The sequence below is a fragment of the Ambystoma mexicanum genome, chromosome 7p (genome assembly GCF_040938575.1).
Source record: "Ambystoma mexicanum isolate Mex_15411 chromosome 7p, UKY_AmexF1_1, whole genome shotgun sequence".
In the NCBI taxonomy this organism is placed as follows: Eukaryota; Metazoa; Chordata; class Amphibia; order Caudata; family Ambystomatidae; genus Ambystoma; species Ambystoma mexicanum.
The window spans coordinates 651341926-651357348 of record NC_090939.1 but is presented as its reverse complement, the minus strand read 5'-3'; the positions used below and the strand labels follow the sequence as shown (position 1 = coordinate 651357348).

Below are 15423 nucleotides of genomic sequence, written 5' to 3'. Positions count from 1 at the left end.
AATCAAAGGTCGCAGCACTCACAGCGTGGTTATAGGTAGTGGAGTCTTATCGAATGTTTGATATGTTCCCACCAGTTATTGCTGAATGCTATGTCCTTTTTTTAAATGCAAACAGAGGTTTTGATATCTGTTTGCCTTGTATTGTATTAGGATGCCACATTTATTTTGTATTACCTGTTTGATTTTGCTACTCTCACCAGACAATGTTGTTGCACTTACCAACCTACTTTATGTGCTATCTCGTTTCTGTGGATGGAGAGGTACTCACTATATGGCCTACTTTGCTAGGACACCTCAGCTTCTCTCTAGCGTTTCTCCTCCTCCTTTCTCTGCAACTTAACTAATACTCTAGAAAACCGCCCTTACACACATAAAATGAGGAAGCTATTTCCTCTTTTTATAGATAGGCTTTTGCAGTAATTGTCCCAATCAGTACCCTGGTTCATGGATCTGTTTCACCATTGGTGTGCTTCCTCATGATTGATATAACCCTAATGGTTTCACCTCCTCCCCATGTATCTGCCCTTTGGACCATGTAACAATATATCGAGAGACCACCCTTAACCTGGGGAGTCCCCTCGAGTCAAGGTGTCCCACAATAAGTCGTTTAAGTTTTTTAATGCTAGTCCTATAGACTTAAATAGAGCCACGTAAATATACCCCATGCCAAGGTGAGTCAAGAAGCAGGCCAGGATATTAAAAGAAAATACATTTATTTAAATTATAAGCTCAATGAATAATTACTTGAGCGGATTACACCGCCACCTTCTCTTTGGCAGAAAACAAAGCTTCAATTACAAAACACACATTTTAGGATGTTACTTTTAAACACACTTTTTCTGCATTTTACATTTGTCTCACAAACAAGGAACACAGTGTAAATAAACGGTTGAACATTGTTGTCCCACAAACCCCTTTTTGTCAAATCAAAGAATACTTGGTAACATGACTAGAGCATAAACATCAACACTTCTTGATGAGGCTTTGCTTTTAAATCACATACACATTTCGATTTTCAAAACAATCTTACAGCCAACATTTGTTAGGTTCAATTCCCTGCATGCTTGAAAATGCTAGCAGTTTGAAATCCCCCAATTCAATAGTGCTTGGGATTGATAGAACAGTCCTTCCTTCTTCACCCCCAAAGCACTACAGAATCTTTTCTGCTGTCAGGATCACTTACTCTCAGGAATGAGTTTTTATTGTTCAATGGAAATTACACTAGTTTCACTTTGCAAAGCGCATCTCCACCCAGCACCAAAAACCTAGGCATCAGTGATATTTAGCACCCCTCTGTAGAAAAAAGGCCAGGCGTAGGGAGTGCGGACAGTTTAGGAATTTCGTTTGGGGCAAAGTGCACCCCTTTTGTTTATTAGGATGTTTAAGGAGTGGTGACAATTTAGATTTTCTTTTTTAAATACACATACCTTTTATTTAAAAGCAAGTGTTGGAAGGGGTATCAATTGGGATTTTCGATTTAGGCACAACAACCTTTTGGTTTTAAAGGCAAGGTTTGGGAAGGGAGTATCAGTTGGGAATTTCATTTTAGGGGCAAGGATCTTTTTGTCTTAAAGGCAAGGTACAGGAATGGTGATAATTACACATTTTGTTTTGTGTGACAAATACATCTTTTGTTTAAAAACAAGTTTTGGGAAGGGCTGTCAGTTGGGAATTTCATTTTAGCAAAGGATACCCCATTTCATTAAGAAGTCGGGGGTGAACAGGAAAAATCAAGGCACCCCAATTACATCAAATTACTATAATGTATTTTCCTGCTAGGAAGAAGGTTTGTATTTTTCAAACTCGTCCCAACTCCCCCTCCATCAATCTGTTTGGGAATCAATACATTTCAGATTCAGTCAAATGTGCTAAGGGTCTACACCAGGGGTGCACAACTGATTTTGACAGAGGGCCGAAAGTACCTTACATGATGGCTATAGTGGGCCAAAAAGTAAATGTGGGTGGGGCGGTAGGCGCGGTGGGGCGTGGTGTGGCAGGAGGCTTTTTCAACCCCCTATTTTTATTAAACACTATGCCCCATAGCCCCCACCCCTCAAGCAAACACTATGCCCCATGGCTCCCACCCCCAAACACTATGCCCCATGACACCCACCCCTCATGCAAACACTATGCCCCATGACACCCACCCCTCATGCAAACACTATGCCCCATGGCTCCCACCCCTCATGCAAACACTATGCCCCAAGACACCCACCCCTCAAGCAAACACTATGCCCCATGGCTCCCACCCCTCAACCAAACACTATGCCCCATGACACCCACCCCTCATGCAAACACTATGCCCCATGGCCCCCACCCCTCATGCAAACACTATGCCCCAAGACACCCACCCCTCATGCAAACACTATGCCCCAAGACACCCACCCCTCAAGCAAACACTATGCCCCATGGCCCCCACCCCTCATGCAAACACTATGCCCCATGGCCCCCACCCCTCATGCAAACACTATGCCCCAAGACACCCACCCCTCATGCAAACACTATGCCCCAAGACACCCCCCCTCAAGCAAACACTATGCCCCAAGACACCCACCCCTCAAGCAAACACTATGCCCCATGGCCCCCACCCCTCATGCAAACACTATGCCCCAAGACACCCACCCCTCATGCAAACACTATGCCCCAAGACACCCACCCCTCATGCAAACACTATGCCCCAAGACAACCACCCCTCAAGCAAACACTATGCCCCAAGACACCCACCCCTCATGCAAACACTATGCCCCAAGACACCCACCCCTCATGCAAACACTATGCCCCAAGACACCCACCCCTCATGCAAACACAATGCCCCAAGACACCCACCCCTCATGCAAACACTATGCCCCAAGACACCCACCCCTCATGCAAACACTATGCCCCAAGACACCCACCCCTCAACCAAACACTATGCCCCAAGACACCCACCCCTCAACCAAACACTATGCCCCATGGCCCCCACCCCTCATGCAAACACTATGCCCCAAGGCCCGACCCCTCATGCAAACACAATGCCCCAAGACACCCACCCTCATGCAAACACTATGCCCCAAGACACCCACCCTCATGCAAACACAATGCCCCAAGACACCCACCCCTCATGCAAACACTATGCCCCAAGACACCCACCCCTCATGCAAACACTATGCCCCAAGACACCCACCCCTCATGCAAACACAATGCCCCAAGACACCCACCCCTCATGCAAACACTATGCCCCAAGACACCCACCCCTCAGGCAAACACTATGCCCCAAGACACCCACCCCTCAACCAAACACTATGCCCCAAGACACCCACCCCTCAACCAAACACTATGCCCCATGGCCCCCACCCCTCATGCAAACACTATGCCCCAAGACACCCACCCCTCATGCAAACACTATGCCCCAAGACACCCACCCCTCAAGCAAACACTATGCCCCATGGCCCCCACCCCTCATGCAAACACTATGCCCCAAGACACCCACCCCTCATGCAAACACTATGCCCCAAGACAACCACCCCTCAAGCAAACACTATGCCCCATGGCCCCGACCCCTCATTCAAACACTATGCCCCAAGACTCCCACCCCTCATGCAAACACTATGCCCCAAGACACCCACCCCTCATGCAAACACTATGCCCCAAGACACCCACCCCTCATGCAAACACAATGCCCCAAGACACCCACCCCTCAAGCAAACACTATGCCCCATGGCCCCAACCCCTCATTCAAACACTAGGCCCCAAGACACCCACCGCTCAAGCAAACACCATGCCCCATACTCATACAGACCCCAACCCCCCCCCACCCCTGCATACAAACTAACAAGTATACACCATGCACCATACAGACCCGAACCCCCACCCCCCAACTCAGCACACAAACCCACAAGCATACACCATGCACCCATACAGACCCGAACCCCCCACCCCCAACTCAGCACACAAACCCACAAGCATACACCATGCACCCATACAAACTCGAGCCCCCCCAACTCAGCACACAAACTCGCAAGCATGCACGCATACAGACTCGGACCCCCCACATCTCAACACACACTGAACGTGCACACAACAACAACAAACATTCAGGCAGACCCGACCTCACCCCCCAGCCCCCCCACCCCCACCCTCCCAGCATCTCAACATACACTGCACTTGCACACAAACACATTCAGGCAGACCCGACCCCACCACCCCCCCACATCTCAACATACACTGCACTTGCCCACAAACACATTCAGGCAGACCCGACACACACCCCACACCCGCATCTCAACATGCACTTTCACACAACAACAAACATTCAGGCAGACCCGACACACACCCCCGTCCGCATCTCAACATACACTGAACTTGCACACAAACACATTCAGGCAGACCCGACACACACCACACCCCCGCATCTCAACATACACTGCACTTGCACACAAACAAATTCAGGCAGACCCGACACACACCCCACCCCCGCATCTCAACATACACTGAACTTGCACACAAACACATTCAGGCAGACCCGACACACACCACACCCCCGCATCTCAACATACACTGCACTTGCACACAAACACATTCAGGCAGACCCGACACACCCCACACCCGCATCTCAACATACACTGCACTTGCACACAAACACATTCAAGCAGACCCGACACACACCCCACCCCCGCATCTCAACATACACTGCAGACATACAAATACAAACACACCCATAGACACCCGACACCCCCCACCTCCGCATCTCAACATACAATGCAGACATACAAATACAAACACACCCATACACACCCGACACACACCCCCACCTCCGCATCTCAACATACATACAAAAACAAAAAACACAGGACGGAGCCGAGACAGACACACACACAAACATACAGCCCCCCCACCATGTACTTACCCAGACGTCCTGGAACGCTGGCGAGGCTTCTGGCACTGCCCAAATCGTTTTGGGTTGGGTGTACCTCTACATCTGTGCACCCCGGTGCACAGATGTAGAAGTATACCCAACCCAAAACGATTTTTAGAAATGGAGGGACAGATGCAAAACAAGAGCCTCTTGCTTTGCATCCGTCCCTCCATTTTTAAACATCTTTTTTTCTCAGGCTTTTACCCGGGCCGCCAGAGAGAGACAGTATGGATGGAACAAAGGGCCATCCATACTGCCCCTCTTCTGTGCGGCCCGTGGGGGGGTGGGGATTGCTCAGCCCCGATTCATTCTGCCGGGGGTGGGGGGGGGAGGGCCCCGCAGCCCCCCCTACTCTGCACCCCTGCCAGGGCAGATTAGGTCACTGAGCCCCAGCTTCCCTGGCAGCATACACACACACACACACTGCGTGACTCACGGCCCGGCAAGGAAAACAAAGACTTTCTTAATGGAGGGCGACCTTTGCTGCTTGCGGGCCGCCTTCCATTAGGAAAGTCTTCAACCCTGCCGGGCCGCATCCAGCAGCATCACGGGCCGCACTTGGCCCGCGGGCCGTATGTTGTGCACCCATGGTCTACACAGTTTGCCCCCTCCAACTATTAAGGGAAGAATATTAAGGCAAGCAGATCCCCACACACTTAATTTCGTTTTTGGTGAGTTACTTACATGGGATTTCTCTTGGTTTGGTGCACAGGAAAGTCAGCCAGGTTACATGATCCTCTCTTGTGGGAACACCGCAATCTGATCCTGATACTTCGGTCATAGGCAGGCATAAGCTTCCCCTCTCCTTTTGGCTTCCCTCAGCTCTAGGCTTCCCCAATGGCTGTTCTCCCGGGCAAAGTCAAATCTCTATTCAGGTTTAAAAAGTGGCACCCAGATAATGTATAGGCAGCCGTCCTGGGAAGGTTATATTCTGCCACCTTCCTTCAGATTTTCCCTGAGGTGATTTTAGGCCAGTGTCCCTGGAAGACTTGAGCTCCTGTCTTCTAATGTTTTTTAGGCAGCTCCCCTGATGGTAAAATTCTGCTGTCCATCTTGCATAGAGCAAGTGCTTTTTTAATGTGTAGGCCCCACCTCAAATTATTACAAATAAAAGGTGCCAGTTGATTGGTGGTAACTTTCCCATTGAAGGATCATTCTCTCTTCCTCCTCTCAAGAGCCAATCCCTCCCCGCGGATAGGGTAGGGGAGCTCCGTTATTTAAGAGAAGTGAAGAGGTACACACCTCTGATCAATTGCATTTTTAACATGACAGTTTTTTTCTCAAAAAATCCCTACATGGCAAATTTTAGTGACTTACTGATAAATGCCATGATATATAGATATTAATAATCCCCTCATGGTGGATCGGGAGAGGCCACTTTCATTTTGGCATGCCATAGCACAGGCGTGCAATGGTTTTTCACCCTTTCTTCAAAAATGTATAATAGTTATTAATATGAAATGTAATACCCAGATACCTAATTTAGCAAGCCATCAGCCTGCCAATTTATAGATTCAGGACATTTTTGGGGAAGCTAAGAGCTAATTTTAGGTGGTAACTGAAATTCCCGAAATTGCACATGAATGATAACTATATCCATACCATTGCCTTGAAATTAGCATACAAATTACATCTGTCCCAAGTCTGTTAGTCTCTTGTTCTCAAAATTACTAAATAAACTAACATTTGCAATGACAGTCAATGAACACATAATTAACATGCGCAAATGGTAGTTTCAGTTTTCCATTTCCCTGAACCCATGTGGTTCAGGCCTGCAATGAAATGATCAGTCACTCTTGTGGAGGCCAAAGCTGAGTTAAGGGAGAAAGCAAAGATTGTAAATGTTCTTTATGGTATGCCATCCCCCAGGGAAGCCAAGACTTAATCCACCAAGTTTCTTCAATTTGGCGTATTCTTCAAAGTTCAGCTTCACTTGATTGCAGCCTCTCTTTGTACAGCCCGCCATTACATACCGGCCACACTCTGGCTACATCCTTCTGCACAGGCTCCTCCCATTTGGTATTGCCTTGGTGGTTGTTCAGGTGTGTGTACCTGGCCGTGCCCCTGCCTCACTGAAGAGAATAAAGGTGAAAAGAAAAAATAAGGTCTGTGTGTGTGTTTCATGAATGTGTGATGTGTATGTATGCTTGCATGTGTTTTTGAATGTAATACATTGCGTGTGTGTTTGTGCACGTGTATGTTTGTGTGTGTCTGTAACTGTGCATGTAATAAGTATGTATGTGCATGTATGTGTATGTTAGCATCAGCGTGTGTCTGGGCATGAGTGTGCACGAGTGTGTGTGTGTGTGTGTGTGCATGTGTTCGCAGGATTGGCCACTGTAAATCATTTCCAGAGGCTGCTGGCATAGATAGGTTGAGTTAGCAGCTTCATGCATGTCATTTACAGTGATTATTTCTCGCAACCATATTGTGGCACCAGCCTAATGCGTGTGATTTACAGTGATCATTACTTGCATGGAAAGGTTGTGTTAGCAGCTTCGTGTATATGATTTAAAGTCATCATTACTAGCATTATAGGTTGTGGCAGCAGCCAGATGCAAGTTATTTACACTGATAATGAATCTCCCTTCTTTACATCTCAAGCAAATCTCCAGAGGATGTCTGGCAGCTCGTTTATTGACGTGGGCAACAGAGAAGGAGAAACTATCAGATAATCAAGCGAGGTTTAGCAAAGGATTCTCGACACTGGACCAATGCTTTGTTCTACAAACTATTATTGAAAAATATATGAGGGTCAGAGGGGGTAAAGTATATGTAGCCTTCCTCGGTTTAGTCGAAGCATTTGATTCAGTCAGCAGGAATTTTGTATGGGGAAAGATGTCTAAAAAAGGGGTGTCACCAAGTTTGCTACAAATGACACAGCTGGTATATGGCGATACCTCAGTGGTGATTGGGTGTGCACGGGAATAAGTACTAAAAGGATATTATCACAAGTAAAGGGGTTAGACACGGGTGCCCACTGGCCCCTTTTTTATTCTCCCTGTTTCTATTTGGTTCTAACCCGCACAATCTTCTTCTAAAGTCATGCCAGCAAAATTAAATGGGGTCTATTATAGTGCCCTGCTCTATGCCGACGATATGGCACTGATATACCTCACAGAAGGGGGACTGCAGCGGAGTCTGCAGTATGCAGGTCATCTTTTAAAGACACTGAACGTATCTAAAATAAAGATTGTGGTGTTCGGTAGAGGTAAATTCCTGGGCAGGTGGTGTATTAATCAAGAAAGATCAGAAGTGGTACCATCATATAACTATCTTGGGGTCATTGTCACGAAGGAAGGCTGATGGTCTGTCCATGTAAATCAGTCAGTTAAGCAGATGGAAGTAAGCCTTTTCCTCCCATACAAAGGTTTTATCATTTGTAGGGGGGAAAAGGTTGGATAAGTGTTAAGACAAATACATCTACCCTGTATGGAAGTGAGCTGTCCGGCTCTTGCCCTTGTTTAAAATTGGGCGTGGTGCAGAATGTTTTCCTGGGAAAGCTGGTAGGGCTCTCACCAGCAACCCCTGGGGTGCATTGTGATGCGAGCTGGGAGTACCTTGCATGGGATGACATGCTTATAGTTGATTTGTTCAGCTCTTCCTGAAAATACACCTTGATGATTTTATGAACCCCACTGTAAAGAATGCCTTCAAGGAAATGCACCAAGTGATCATTGCATGACTTGGGAGGATGGAGTCGGAGTGAGTACTGTGATTACAAGGGCTTTTCTCTGTTATTGAGAATCAGGGGCAGTGCAAAATCTATGAACAGACCGCACTACACAAGTAAGTAATGCTGGTAGTTCTATTCTTACTAGCAGGCGCTCCACAGTGGGTTGAGCAATGATACATACTTGAACAACCCAATCCCACATAAGGGAAAGAGTCAGCAAGCAATACATGCATCCCTCAATGGAGCTCCTTATATGGTGAAGCTTGGCAGGGGCTTGGCCATTGGCAGCGTGGACTGGAAATGTGAGGTTGGGCAAATGATGGAAACTGGCATGCCTCGCAAACATATGACGTGGAAATAAGCTCCATTGACAAATTCCCCATGGTGATGAAATCAGCTGTCCTAAAGAAGGCTGGGTTGTTTTGAGTTCCAGATCCATCAGCCGAAACTCGAGTTGGCTGTGCATTAACTATGTTAAAACATTTGTTCTTTGGAAAACTACTTCATTGGCCTAATTGACAAAATAATAATGTATCATAGGCCTATATATATGCACCTTGTGGAAAAAGGTTATGGGCATTAGGGTCTATCAATTAAACCTGTTTTTATTCATGTTTGGAAACATTTTGACATATTATGGTTTTTTTGACATATTGTGGTTTGGGTGAGTGAGGTATAAGTTTGATTCGGTTGTGTGTGGTATGAGTTGATGGGGTTGAATTTGTTGACCATCGGTCGCTCACCTTTGTGTGGTGATGTGCACTTGCACTTTCAGATGCACTGTTTTGTACAAATGCCATATCATATCATATCATATTATATGAAAATTGTTGATTTTAACATTTAAATTGGTCACACTGTCTAGATGTTCTGTCTATAAATACATTTTTGTGAGTAGGAGAGTAGGACTTTAATTTGGTGTTGGATTTTGAACCCCAAACTCAGTCACGGTTTTATTACATGGCACACTCCAGCCAGGGACTCCTTCCCCGACAATGAATGTGGTGCACAATAAAGCACTTTTTATTTTTAATAAACCACAGGTTCCTTTTTGAGTAGGCTTCCAACCCGTCTCACACCCAATCTCCGCAAACACTCTCGGTCAAAATGGAATAGGAACCTGGCTGGTGTGTATCAATATATATTTATTAATTTATTATTTAATGAAAAAGGAAAATAATCAACAAACAGCAGCCACCAAAATTGTGGCAACACAAATGCAATATTCTTTCTAGAGCGACCAAGTGGAAATGGGCTGTTACACTCACTTTTGTTATAATGACAAACAGGAAAATACAATCAGGATGATATAGACTGTGACACTTGCTTTTGTTTTAATGACAAAACAGGAAAATACCATCAGGTTGAAAGTGATAGCAAACGGTTTAAGCACTCCCCCCTGCAGCACTCACCCCCAAACATCAATTAATCTTGATTCCTTTAAATGGACGGCAGTGGCAAGGAATAGGAATAGAGAGAGATGGGCCCCCATATGGGAAGCCAGCAAAGAAAGTGAAAACCCGTTTTGGGAGCAAAATGGCAGAATGGGATTTTGATTATTACTCGCAACTGCTAGGGGACAGAATGAAAGGAAATGTGTATTGCGTACACTTTAGGAGATAGGGAAAGATTAGAGAATGCTAATCAGCATACCAGGGCAATAATAGAAATGGATTGGGAAAATCGGTTTTGGGAGAAAGCAAATGCAAAAGGAAAAAATACAGTGGCAAATGAAAATGTGTTCACACTGGGTTTACTATGACATGCAGCTCAGTGAAGGGGTTTAACTTACAATAGGGAAATCGGTTTTCAGGGACAAAGGCACATAACAGGTAGACTTCTAGGCAAAAGGATTGCTCTCAATGGAACAATTGTTTGGGTTTTAATAAGACAGATGCAAATGGGAATTTGTTTAGTAATGCACACAATACACTGACAAATCAGTTTTCAGTTACAATGAGACTAATTCTTTTGAGGCAACACTTTTAATGACTATGATGATTAAATAAAAACACCAGGGACCAGAGGGTTGATTTTGCATTTCAACACTGTTGAACTGTGAATTTCAAATAGGGGAATTCATTGATTTACTTAAGAAAAACATACTAAGGATTTACACAGACAACTGAGAGGTTTGCCAAAGGAGATATGCTAACATACACAGGCAAACAAGAGATACTTCTATGGGGAGATGACTGGATTACACTGAAAATGTGGGGTTTTCATTGGCAGAAATATTTGATGCAATGCTACAAAAATGAAGTGCTTGTGCAATTTAGGGCTGGGCTAGATACTACTTACAAAGCAAGCCTTGGGTTGGGATCTCCACCCTCCTTCTCCTGTCTCCTGGGTTTTGTGTGTCTGTCCTCTGACTTAGTACAGTCCCCATTATATAGCACAAATGACATCACTTCTTTACAATCTAGGGGGAGTACCCTGTAATTATCCCTACTGCTCGGATAGGACAGTTTACCATTCATCTCTCCACTCCCTGGCATGATTGGTTCAAGGGAAGAGAGCACCATCTGTCTATTTGCATTTATTAGAATTCTGTGTTCTCTTTTACCACTTTTTTTGGCTGGCAAAAATGAGTTATGTCTCATAACTTCATAATTCTACTATCCCCTGCCTTATGAACTAGATATGTGGTTTTAGTTGGTCATAGGGTATTAGGTAAGCCAATCGCCAACTCATTATGATGTTGCATGGCCCGGTGGCACATTTTTGTCCTTTTCATAAAATGTATAACAGTTATAACTCTGCAAATGATCAAGCATGTCCCTAATTTCATTTTCCATCTTTCCACCAACTGTCATATTTGTCCCATGTTTAGATCAGCCAGAACCAAGTCTTAACTGGCCATTTCAGTCCCCAAAGTCCTAGGAAAATGCAATTAATACCTTTAAAATCACCTGGAAATTACATGAAAAAATATCATAAAACAAAATTAATTCATATACTGAGTGCTACGAAAAATGCCTAAAACGAAATCAGTCTTTTAATGTCAATTGGGAGGATCGTGTTCCATTTGTGGGAAGGGCACTTCATCCCCCACAGCCATTGTTGCCCTGGGTCAGCTTGTGACCAGAGGGTTTTTATTAGTCCCTTTGAACTTTGCAGCTTGCTCTTTTGAGTGGCAGGAAGGGCTCATACCTCCTAGTCAAGCCTTAGCCACACCTTGCCTCCTTTTAAATCTCTAGGCTGCTGCCTTTATGTCGGGCAGAGCAGGGAATTATGGCGCCCTCTGCAGCATCACATTTTATTGCGGGATGGTTCACTGGTAGGCACGACTTCCAGTTGGAAGCAGGGCTTTTAATTGTGAAGTTTCTACCTTCAGTCAGAAACTGTTTTTTCCGGTAGTAAGTGTCTCTTAAAGGTGACTCAAGTCTTGTGGGGGAAACATAATATACATTGCTTTGGTCAAACCCCCCACAGCATGTTTCCCTGACATTTTCTGTGCGAGCAGTACTATCTTTTCACTGTGGCTTTTTAAAGCCGGGTTTCTTCTCACACGTGTGCAAGCTGTTTTTGCGTCTAACGTTTAAAATCTTGCCTTGAAGGTCACAGGATTCTTTGATTTCTGCTTTTTGAGCAAGTTTGCATTTGCTGTTGGTCCATTGATAATGACAGGTAGGCACCACATGGTTCTTTAATTTGATGTGAACAAAAGAAAAAGCCAAGCCGTTTTTCATTTGCAGTGTTGAAAGGGCTGCTGTTCAAGTGAAAGGAAAGCAAAAGCTGTTTCTGATTCTATTGTTGAAATTCTTGCCCCTCATGTGAATTAAAAGTAAATCAAGGCCATTTTTAGATGCAGTGTATTACTTCTTATCATTCAGTTGAAATAAAACAAAGCAGGGCTGTTTATGGGTGCAGTGTATAACTTCTTGTTATTCAGGTGAAATAAAACAAAGCAGGGCCATTTTTGGGTGCAGTGTATAATTTCTTGTCATTCGGGTGAAATAAAAGCAAAGCTGGGCCGTTATTGGGTTGCAGTGTTCAAAGTGTTTAAATGTGGCTTTTCAGGTGAAAAGGATTTCTGTTTAGGGCCTTTAAATGCACCCCACATCCCCCTGTTCACGGGAACAAATTGTGGGTAGACCTCATGTTTTGTTAGGTTAATGGAAATGCTAAACTGTACTAAAGTACTCCTGTGTAGCATACTGTTAATAACTTGCCATTTACTGGATTTTGTCATGTGTTATCCTAGAGAACCAGCTGTTAAATTTATGGCTGTTTGCCTAATTTTTCTCCAAAATTGTGCTAGAACATGTATAATTTCTGCACATTATTTTAAAATCACTTTTCGTGGGGAAACCCCCTCAATCCTCTTTAATTATGAGGGCACCCTCGTTGTGCTTGTTCACACCTCATAATTTGAGGAAATATTTAGGCCCCTCCACTGAAATTATTCAGCAGAGTGAATCATTAATCTACTGCATATTATTTGTGTTTGCCTAAAGAAACTATTGTACATTGTATGGCTTTGTATCCAATTTCTCACATATTGTATTGCAAACTGCATCATTGCAGCAATTTTCTTTTTTTAAAAACCTAAGCGGAAACCTCCTCCTGAACCCCTTTCTTATTTTTGCCAGTCCCGCTTTGCTTGATTGTTCCCATTCATTTGAGACAATATTTAGGTCCTGCCACTGGAAACATTCACCATGTGAAGGCTCCCTCATGAATCATTTTGAATCTTGGTGCCCCTTCAGGAGTTTTTTGCCCGCCACCCGCACCATAGCTCCCTCTGCCACTGGGTGGCAGAAAAGGAGAATGGGCTGAAGAGGAAGTCATCAAGAGGTATACAGGGCGGGACGAGTTCAGGGAGAATGTGCATCTTACAGTACGTGAAGAAGGCGCTCCTTGAAGAGGAGGGTGTCAACTTCTTTTCTGAATTGCATGATGGGTGGGGGCAAGCCTGGTGTCAGTTGAGGTTTAAAAGTCTGATAGCATAGACTATGAATGCTTGTTTGCTGGTTCTTTCTGGTGTGCATTTCTACTGCTCTTGTTTTGTCAGGTCCTGACTTCTGGTAAAGTGCTGACCACTAGAGATGGTGACGTTATCTGGCAGGAAGAAGAGAGCGAGCATAGTGACATACTTGTATATGATGCACCTGGTTTTCACAGTGATGTGTGCTTGTAGGGGTTAGCAAGTGAAGATCAGTGAGTGTGCACTTTATATCATATTTGTTATGTGTTGTGTTTGGGATTCATACCATGATTGCTGTCATTTGCATTGTCTCGAGGAGCTCTCTTAAAGAGAAAGGGAGTGGGTTAAGTTAACATAGTTTTGCTGCCGTATTGATATGTGCAGGCCTGATGTACCCTGAGCTCTGCATGCAAACATATTTCTAGGTGTCCTGCATCAAGAGCATAGATGCATTTGTGTTCAGAGGGGAGCATTGGGTGCCTGTAGTGATAAGATTCATTGACAGTCATATTTAAATTGATTGTAGACGTGTAGCATTCTGTTGTTTGGTGTCTGTTTGGAGGGCTTTTCGATTGAGCTGTGTGTGTTGCTTAGTTAGTATGCATATTGTGCGTTTGAGGGTAAGGAGTAGAAGGTTAGTGCAGGGAAGTTAATGAGGACCTGTTGGGCAGCTTGCAGCATCCATCTAATTTGTACATGGCAGCATCTCAGTGGACGTGCCCTTTGGTTACATTACTTATGAGGAGATGTCCCGAGGCAACAGGGAGCGGACAGGCATCTCAGTGTGCAGTGACTAGTCCTTTATGAAAGTGGATGAACACACAGAGGCGTGGAAGGTCTAGGGATTATGCAGCAGTGGGTTTCAAGTAGAAAGTAGATGAGTATTTGAGGAGACCTTTGATGAGGCAGGCAGGGAAGTGGAGGATGCTTCTTAGATATGCTCGGTTGGTGATGGGTAGGCCAGTGAGCAAGGTGTTTCCTCCATTCAGGTAAGACAGGATGAGGGCTTGTACAGTGGATCTGAAGCTGGTGCCCAGTAGGAAGGGCATAATCCTCTTTGCTGTGTGCAGTGAAGGAGAGTTGGCTGTCTACTTGGAATCCTAGATACTTGGTGCAGAGCATCAGCTACATGATGTAGCCCTCGAGATATGTGACAGAGAGCCAGGTCTAGATGTGCCAGCGTTTGGTGATGTTGATGAGCACAAATTGCATCTCTGTGAGGTTCAGTTTGAGGTAGGCCTTGAACATCTAGTTTTGGATTAGGGCAAGGCTAGCCTTGCGTTGGTGGATGTATATTAAGGATGATATTTTCTAGACGAGTTGTGTACCATCTGCATACTGGTGGATTTAGATGTTGTGGCTGTTGAGGAGGTACCCAGATTTTCCTGGTAGAGATTGGAGTTATTGGTGCATTATTTTGGAATGCTTTCTGGCACAAGGAGTGCCCCAAATGTTAAGGCCGGACTGCTCCAAAAGTGCAAAGGGGCGAGTCCTAGTCTATAACGAGCACCACGAAACGAGTCCTTTTGCATATTGGCACTGTACAAGTTACCCATAAATCAAAAAATAAAGAAATAAGATGGCACAAATAAATAATAAACTGATTAGTCATTCACTTCTGGGGATAGTGTCTCAAGCACTTCCAGCACTGGGGAAGGGCCCTCAGGTGTAGAACTATGGATGATCATCTACTTTGGCCTTTGAAGCAAAACTAGACTTTGGTGCAACTAAGTCCTAGACGTCCTTGTGGAAAAAGATGACGAAGCTTGGAGCGTTCCAATAGGATTCCCATCCAGTGCCTGGAACTGACACACACAGGTTCTCAGGGTCTCGGAAACTACCACTCCACCACTCCTGCTATATGAGAAGCCACCTCCCCTTTTTATTGCGTTGTCTTTATTCCAACCAGTGGATCTGCCCTAA

General features: G+C 44.9%; 1 protein-coding gene across 1 annotated transcript in view; it reads left to right on the top strand.

Annotated features, from left to right (window-relative positions):
* The window catches only part of AFF3 (ALF transcription elongation factor 3), a 2498221-nt gene that overhangs the window by 570419 nt on the left and 1912379 nt on the right, over positions 1-15423 (top strand). The gene's annotated exons all lie outside the window — the stretch shown is intronic.